A 9,397-nucleotide genomic window follows, 5' to 3' on the forward strand; every position below is an offset into this window, starting at 1 on the left:
GTTTGATAGTGCGCCCGACGTGGATCTTCGCACGCCCAACGTGATTCACCCAGGGATTCCCTATTTCAAATCATGCCCGGCGCGACTAGCTTTGCGCCCAGCGTGAAAAGACAATGGTGGCCTCTGATGAACGCATGTACAGCGCCAAGAACTGCGCCCGGCGCAATTTCAAACAGAAACTCTCATAACTTCGAAAAAATTCAACCAAAACCTGCAAATCAGTCAGCTCAAACACATGCAATCCATAAAATGAACTACATTTACATCATACAGCTCAAAAACCATATCTTTTTCAACATGCAACCATCAAACGCATCAAAATCCCCATTTTTCTTAATTTTCCCGAAACCCCGAAAATGCAATTTTCTTCAAATCCGATCGTCATTCTCTAAGAATCAAACAACATATGAGTTTCTAAACTCGCTTCGAAACAATTTGTAAGAAATATAGCTTCCCTTACCTCGGAGGAGAAGAATCTGAGCTTCCGGGAAGAGGAGGAGAAGAAGAGTGGAACGTCCAGGTCGGCCGATGCCCGACTGGACATCCCCGTGTACATCTGTCGGCCTATTACCGACATCTCTTTCCCACCATAAGCTACTTGGTCAACGCCCAACTACACAACATCCGTCGGCCTATTCCCGACATCTCTTACACACCATAGGCTACTCGGTCAACGCCTGACTACACCCCAGGGATGGACCTTATCGGTCAGGATCCAACTCAACGTTCCCATGATTGTCAAAAATCTTTGATATAATAACGGTTATGAAATCCCCGAATTCTTGGGGCCCAGAAGGCCCACGAACTACAAACTATAAAACTTAAAACCCTTGAGCTAAGTAGGAAGATGAAACTTTTGAATGCTCTGGCACTAAGGCACGATCTAGGAAAAAACCCTAGTCCACCCTTTGGCCGGAACATTTTGGCGCCCACCGTAGGGCTACGGTAAAACTCTTCCTACGCCCCAAATCATATACAAGGACTAGCACTTTACCATGGCGAGAGGCGACAATAACAACAACAACTCACAACCCCCTACCATGGAGGAGATGATGGCAATGATCAACAGTTTAAGGGAGGAGAATGCTCGATCCAGGGAAAGAGAGGAGGCCATCCAACAAGAAAACGAGAAAATCAGGAGACAAGCGGATGAGATGCAGGCGAGAATAGTAGCTAATACCAGGACGGTGGAGGAAGACGTCATGATGGAAGTCCCCAGGGATTTTTGACCCTTCTCGGAAGCCATAGAGGCCGAGATTATCCCTAGAGATCATCGGATACCCCAGGTCGAGCCTTTAGACGGAACCCAGGACACCAGTCAGCACTTGACGGACTTCAGGGCACAAATGCTGATTTATGGCGGGAGCATGGAAGTTCACTGTAAGCTGTTCATGGGCACGCTCAAAAAAGCCACCCTTGATTGGTTTAGCGGTCTCCCCGACCGGTCCATCACTGACTTCGACGTCTTCAGCCGGCTCTTCATGGCACAATTTGCCCCCAACAAGAAGAAGCCCCCGATCATGTCGGATTTGTTCGATCTCAAGTAGTAGCGGGAAGAGTCATTGAAGGACTTTCTGCAAAGATTCAATGAGGTCGCATTGAGGATAGCATCTCTGGATAAAAGGATGGCTGTCATCGCATTCCAGAAAGGCCTGAGGTCTGGAGCTTTCGACATCGCGCTGGAAAGAGTAAATTGCCAGACGATGTCGAAGGTGAGAGCCTTCGCGCTGAGTCACATTAAGATGGAGGAAGGGCAGATCAGCAAGAGAGCAGCGGAGAGCCGAGAGGCAGGGGGCAGCAATAAGGAGGGCAACAAGCATCTCCGACCGCGGTCGGATTGGAGTAAGCGACGCGATCGTTACAACAGGAAGGAGAGCAACTACCGGCAGGCCGATCATGTCGGTCGACCAAGGGCCGAGTGGACACGCAACAGGGAAGAAGAGAAGTTTACTCCACTCAACGTTCCCAGGCGGCACGTACTGCATGACGTCAACAGCGCGTCACTTTTCAAGTTCCCAGCGGCGACTGATCGTCAGTTGGGACCCTATAAAATCGATTGGTGCGAATTTCATCGGACCCATGAACACACTACGGAGAATTGCTTCGTTCTCGGTAGGCAGATTGAGCGCCTTATCAAGGAGGGTCGTTTGAAAAAATTCATTGCAGGAAAGCAGGATGAGGGCTCATCCGACAGGCGACGTAGGCGTGAAGGAGAAGACACGAGAAGAGGAAGGCGTGAAGAGAGACCTCCCCCAAGAAATCTTCCGGAAAAAAGTACAGAGACTCACCAGCAAGCTGTCCATGGAGATTTCAACACCATAGCGAGGGGATTTGCTGGAGGAGGCCCGACATCAGCAGCACGGAAGAGATACTCTTGGTCGGTGTTATCGGTTTCAGATTGGGCGAGACCCATTCGGCCAGCCATCACGTTTTCGGACGCCGACTTCGAGGGTGTGTCTCCCCATGAGGACGACCCTATAGTCGTCTCAGTGATAGTCATGGGTTACAATGTGAAGCGAGTGTTGGTGGATCAAGGCAGCTCGGCAGACATAATGTTTTGGGAAGCTTTTGTCGGGATGAAAATTCCGACTGATCGTCTTATGCCGTATGCAGGTACGTTAGTTGGTTTTGCAGGTGATCAGGTAACGACCAGGGGGTACACCGACTTGGAGACAACCTTTGGCAAGGGAGATAGCATGAAGACTATCACCGTCCGATACCTGGTGGTGAACGCCCAGTCGTCCTACAGCATATTAGTAGGCCGACCCACGCTGAATAAGTTGGGAGCAGTTGTCTCCACACCTCACTTGAAGTTAAAGTATCCTTTGCCCAGCGGAAAGGTCGGGGTCCTCCGTGTCGATCAAGAAGTCGCGAGGAAATGCTATGAGGACAGTTTGAGGGCGAGGAGACACCTATATGTGACCCAGGTTGATCGGGGAGTGCAGTCAATCGAGTTAGATCCGAGGATGATTCACTTCGATTCCCGACCATCCTTAGCGGAGGATGTGAAGGAAGTTAGCCTGGTCGAAGGCAAAACGGTCAGGATTGGTGTATCTCTGGCTAAAGAAGACGAGGAAGGGTTGCTGACTGTGTTGAAGGGCAACGTATCGGCCTTTGCATGGAGTTCCGGCGACATGCCAGGTATTGATCCCGACTTCCTATGTCATCGTCTCATGGTCGACCCCAACGCGAAGCCGGTGATTCAAAAACGATGAAAGTTTGGAGAGGATAAGAAGAAGGTCATAGCTGAGGAGACGAAGAAGTTGTTGGTGGCTGGTCACATTCGGGAAATCCAATACCCGACATGGCTAGCGAACGTGGTAATGGTGCGAAAGAGCAATGGAAACTAGAGGATGTGCACGGACTTCACGGACTTAAACATAGCTTGTCCAAAAGATTCATACCCGCTGCCCAACATAGATTGTCTAGTCGACAACGCATCAGGTTATGAATTATTGAGCTTCATGGATGCATACTCGGGGTACAATCAGATCAGGATGCACCCTGCCGATGAAGATAAAACGGCGTTCATAGCCGACCAAGCTACCTACTGTTACAAGGTCATGCCTTTCGATTTGAAGAACGCGGGGGCGACGTACCAAAGGCTTATGGACAAGGTGTTGGCCGATCAACTAGGAAGGAATGTGGAGGCATACGTCGAAGACATGGTCGTCAAGTCTCCTAGGGTGTGTCGGCATTTTTCTGACTGGCAAGAATCGTTTGACACCCTAGCGCGCTACCAGCTCAAGTTGAACCCCGCGAAATGCTCTTTCGGTGTCCAAGCGGGAAAATTCCTCGGTTTCCTATTGACTCATCGTGGCATTGAGGCGAATCCTGATAAGTGCTCCGCGATAATCAATATGAGAAGTCCTGCGACGGTAAAAGAGGTCCAGCAGTTGACAGGGAGGATGGCCTCCCTCTCCCGGTTTCTTTCAAAAGCAGCGGACAAGTCATTGCCCTTGTTCCAATGCTTAAGGAAGAACGATCGGTTTGCATGGACAGACAAATGTGAAAGAGCATTCGACGAACTCAAGCAAGCTCTCACTTCACCGCCAATTTTCACTAAACCGCAAACCGATTTCCCTTTGCTGGTGTATTTTTCGGCGTCCGACAGCGCTGTCAGTGCGGTCTTAGTGCAAGAAAAAGGTAACTCCCAATTGCCTATTTATTTTGTTAGCAGGGTGTTCCAAGGGGCGGAGGTTCGTTATCAAAAAATCGAGAAGCCGACACTTACAATAGTGATAACCGCGTGGAAGCTTAGACACTATTTTTAGAGCTACGAAACGGTAATCCGAACAGATTACCCTATCAGATAGGTGTTGCAAAAGCCCAACCTTGCTGGCAGAATGATGAAGTCGTCAATCAAGTTGTCCGAGTTCGCAATCAGATACGAACCGAGAGGAGCCATTAAAGCTCAAGTGTTGGCCGATTTCTTGGTAGAACTGACCCCGCCAGCCGAGGAGGACTCCTCTGGAGAAAGTGAGTGGATCTTATCGGTCGACGGAGCTTCCAACTTAGGTGGCAGCGAAGCAGGGATCGTCCTTGAGGGCCCGGGAGGTATACTCCTGGAACAGTCGCTACGCTTTGAGTTTCGGGATAGCAACAATCAGGCAGAGTACGAGGCGCTATTGGCAGGGATAGCGTTGGCGAAAGAAATGGGTGCAACAATCCTGTCGGCCAGGAGCGACTCACAACTTGTGACGGGGCAGGTAGCAGGAACTTTCCAGGCGAAGGATCCCCAACTAGCTCGGTACCTGGAAAAGGTAAAGGTCATGTCGGCTGGCTTTACCAAGTTTTCACTAAATCATGTCCCTAGGGAGAAAAATTCACGAGCCGATCTCTTGTCTAAGCTAGCAAGCACAAAGAAGCCAGGGGCCACTCGGTCAGTCATCCAAGAGACGTTAACACAGTCGAGTATAAATGAGGCACAAGGGAATGTCCTTTTCATCCAAGAAGAGCTTGATTCGTGGATGGGACCGTACATCGCATTTCTAACTCGGGGGGAGCTACCGGAGGACAAAAGGGAGGCATCGTTGGTGCAGAAGGAGTCGGCCAGGTTTGTAGTCATCATTGAAAGGTTATACCGAAGGGGCTTTAGCTCTGCTCTCTTGAGATGTCTAACCATATCCTAGGCGCAAAGAGTGATGGACGAGGTGCATAGCAACCTGTGTGGGAGTCATATAGGAGGGCAAGCTCTAGTATACAAAGTCGCCCGAGCAGGATACTTTTGGCCGTCTTTGAGAAATGACTGCGTCAACTGGGTCCAAAAGTGTGATGGTTGCCAGAGACACGCAACCTTACATCATTCCCCGGCCAAGCGACTTCATTCGATCTTGTCTCCTTGGTCGTTCCACAAGTGGGGCATTGACATTTTGGGACCTTTCCCGATTGCGGTGAGACAACTAAAATTCTTGATAGTAGCCGTAGACTAATTCAGCAAATGGATCGAGGCGGAGCCAGTCGCAACCATTTCGGCAGAAAAGGTAAGGGTGTTTCTGTGGAAGAATGTGGTATGCAGGTATGGCGTTCCTCAAGTGCTTGTTTCCGATAACGGGACAGTTTGCAAGTAGTAGAGTCCGTGATTTCTGCAAAGGGATCGGCATCCGAATGACTTTCACTTCTGTAGAACACCCCCAGTCTAATGGTCAAGCGGAGTTGGCAAACAAAGTCATACTTTCAGGACTGAAAAAGCGCGTCCAAGATTCAGGTGCATCATGGGTGGATGAACTTCCCCGAGTGTTGTGGTCGTACCACACGACTATCCACTCGTCAACTCAAGACACCCCTTTCAACCTGGTCTACAGGAAAGATGCGATGATACCGATCGAAATCTCCAAACCGTCGGTACGTTCTATATGCTTCACTGAAGAGGAATCCGAACAAGGAAGGCGAGTTGATTTGGATTTGATCACAGAGACAAGAGCAAAATCACGGATAAATCAAGCGACAGTGCAACGAAGAGCAGCTTTCAAGTATAATACAAAGGTCGTCCCAAGAGATTTTGTGGTAGGAGACCTTGTTCTGAAGCGCGCTCAGCTAACTCAAAGGAGGAACAAGTTGTCACCTAAATGGGTCGGTCCTTACAAAATTGATGATGTAGTCGGAAAAGGAGCTTACCGACTGAGGACCTTGGATGGAGGCATGATACCGAGAACTTGGAACGCTGCAAATTTACGCTTCTATTATAGCTAGTCTCTCTTCCCATTTGTATTAGGTGCACTCTTTTCCTAACTCAGTATTTTTTCCCCGTAAAAATGAGAGGGGTTTTCACTGAGAAGGTTTTTAACGAGGCACCACAGTCCAATAATTTGTTTATTTCAATTAACATGATTATCCTTGACTCACTTCTATGATTTTTCACATTTTTATATACAGAAGACTAAACTCGTGATTGTCGGCAAAAGTCCGACTGGGCATGATTGTCGGCAAAAGTCCGACTGGGTGAGTATAAATAACTCAAAGACTAAACTCGTGATTGTCGGCAAAAGTCCGACTGGGCGAGTATAAATAACTCAAAGACTAAACTCGTGATTGTCGGTAAAAGTCCGACTGGGCGAGTATAAATAACTCGAAGACTAAACTCGTGATTGTCGGCAAAAGTCCGACTGGGCGAGTATAAATAACTCGAAGACTAAACTCGTGATTGTCGGCAAAAGTCCGACTGGGCGAGTATAAATAACTCGAAGACTAAACTCGTGATTGTCGACAAAGTTCGATTATGTGATCAACGGAGAATGGGGACGACAACCGACTGACTAACCCATCGAGTCGAGAATTTACGCCTTTCGCGTCCAGACTTTGGCGATTCAAGGAAACGTTAGTCGGAATTCGACCGACTCTCTTTTAATGATGATGATTTCTAACTAGGTGAATTCCTCACATCTCCCAATTCGGAAATTTGGTGACCCCACTCATACGAGTCAAAATGTGGCCGACCCTTTTCGCGGAATGGTGATTCCTCACTTGGCGAACCCCTCACTGGGTGGTTCCTAAACCCTAAACCTAAACCACGTTAACTCCGAATGTCTTTAACTTGGCATATTTTCATCTCATTGGAATCGGATGTTGACCGACTGTTTCATGAAATTTGGCCTTCAACTTAGAAAATTCTTTATTTCGCCAAACGATTTTTAGCCGACTGTTTCATGGAATCTCACGGAGTCTCACTTTTAAAGTTTTATCGGATGAGTCAGGTTTTAGCCGACTGTTTCATGGAATCTCGCCTTTAACTTAGAAAATTCCCTATTTTGCCAATGGAATCGGATTTTGACCGAGTTGTCTCATAAAATTTCACTTTTAACTTAGAAAGTTTCACATTTGGCTAAGTAAGTCGGAGTTTTACCGACTTTGTCCATCAGATTTCACACAGAACTAAAAGTCTATATTGTCACATGAGGGGGAAATCGACCGACTTAGTTCATGAAATTTCGCGTTTGACCGGCATTGGCCTTATGAAAGTTCATTTTTAACTTAGAAAAAATTGTTTTTTAACTTATAATTGTTCTAGTCGGTATTTGGATGACTTGCTATGCCAAGGTTCAATTTAACTTGGACAAATTTTGTCCTCATTCCAGTCGGTATTTGGACGACTTGCTATGCCAAGGTTCAATTTAACTTAGAGAAATTTTGTCCTCATTCCAGTCGGTATTTGGACGACTTGTTATGCCAAGACCCAATTTAACTTAGAAAAAAAAAATTCTAACTTATAATTGTTCTAGTCGGTATTTGGACGACTTGTTATGCCAAGATTCAATTTAACTTAGAAAAATTGGTTTTTTAACTTATAATTGTTCTAGTCGGTATTTGGACGACTTGTTACGCCAAGATTTAATTTAACTTACAAAAATTTTGTCATTTTTATAGTCGGTATTTGGACGACTAGTTACACAGGTTCAATTTTAACTTAGCACAATCTTATATCTCTGTTCGAGTCGGAGTTTGGGCGATTACAACAACAATGAAAAACTAAACATATACTTCATAAATGTCTCAAAATACTACGACAAAGTTCATAAGGCACCACAACAACAACGAAAAAAAAACAAAAAGAAAGGCATGGTTTCTAAAAGTAAACTCAATCGTCTTCCGGGGGGTCTACGAGCTCGCCATTCACGATCTCTTTGAAGTAACCAAGGCTTCAAAGGTCAATATCAGCATGAAGGAACTTCACTTGGCTCGTAGCAGTGTGAAAACCTTGCACAAACTTCTTCAACGAGTCCACTTTCGTGGCATGAAGGTCAGCCTGCAACATTTCAATCTCTGCCTTGGCCAAGGATAGCTCATCCTCGAAAACTCGAGCCGCATCAACGCTTTTGTCTCAGGCTAGCTTGATTTCTTCAATCTCTTTCTCAAAGGCCGATCTCTCGGAATCCCAGCCTTTTCTCTCGTCATCGAAGGTGCGCCGACCCTCAAGAAGATTATCTCGCTCAGCCTTTACCCATTGAAGGTCCGCCTTACCCTTTTTCACCGTTTCTTCGAGGGAATTGATTTTCTTCCCCTGCAGTTTGATTTCTCGGGCCATTCCACAAATCTTATCCTCATTAATGAGTGACAGAGCGGAGAGACGATTAGTCAAAGACTCCACCCCTTTTGCAATTGAAAAAGGGCTCATCTTTTCTAAGTCTTCCTTATCACCATCAAGCAGATCGGTATGCCGAATATGAGATGAATGGTTGAACTTTTCATCCCAAAAGGACAGAGCTTTCCCTTTTTCGGCGTCGTGATCGAGGGGCTCCCAGTTGTCCCCAATGCACATGCTCAAGGTCCGCTCAGCCGATTGGACCTCAACATCTTTTTCAGTCTCCCCTCCCCCAATCTCAGTTTCGAGATTCACCAGGGTGATAGGAGTCTCAGCCTCCCGGCGACGCTTGAGGGGACTCGCGGCGACAACACCCTTTTTGAGAAGGGCCCCAGCATCACTCGCCTTCTCACCGACTGCATCCACCCCGATAGCCTTGGAAGCTTCTTACTGCTTCCATAATTTCCTCATCTCGCGATTACTCAAACTCGCCATTTTATCTGCATAAGAGTTAAATACATGTTACAAGGAAGCACAAAAATCAAATAAAAATAATGTTAAAAGGTTATCGGCGAGAGACCGACTACCTATATAGATCCTCAATTCACTGGGTCTATTTTCTAAGTCTAGAAGCCTAGTGGTGTTGAAAATCGTTTGAAGCTCCTCAAGTTTTTTAACGTCCTCTCGGTCTTCCTCGGCGACCTTCTCGAATGACAGACCACCATAGGATACCGTTCGCCGGTTCCAATACAGAGGGTATCCGTCAAGCAAACTTTCATTACCAGGAGTACAACGAAGTCAAAAAAATGACTTCCTAAAGTCCTTGTAGGACGACAAGAACAATGTCAAAAGCCCTCGCCCATTAACCCCACCAACGGA

This window comes from Cajanus cajan, chromosome 5 (assembly GCF_000230855.2).
Source record: "Cajanus cajan strain Asha chromosome 5, NIPB_CcT2T_4, whole genome shotgun sequence".
NCBI lineage: Eukaryota > Viridiplantae > Streptophyta > Magnoliopsida > Fabales > Fabaceae > Cajanus > Cajanus cajan.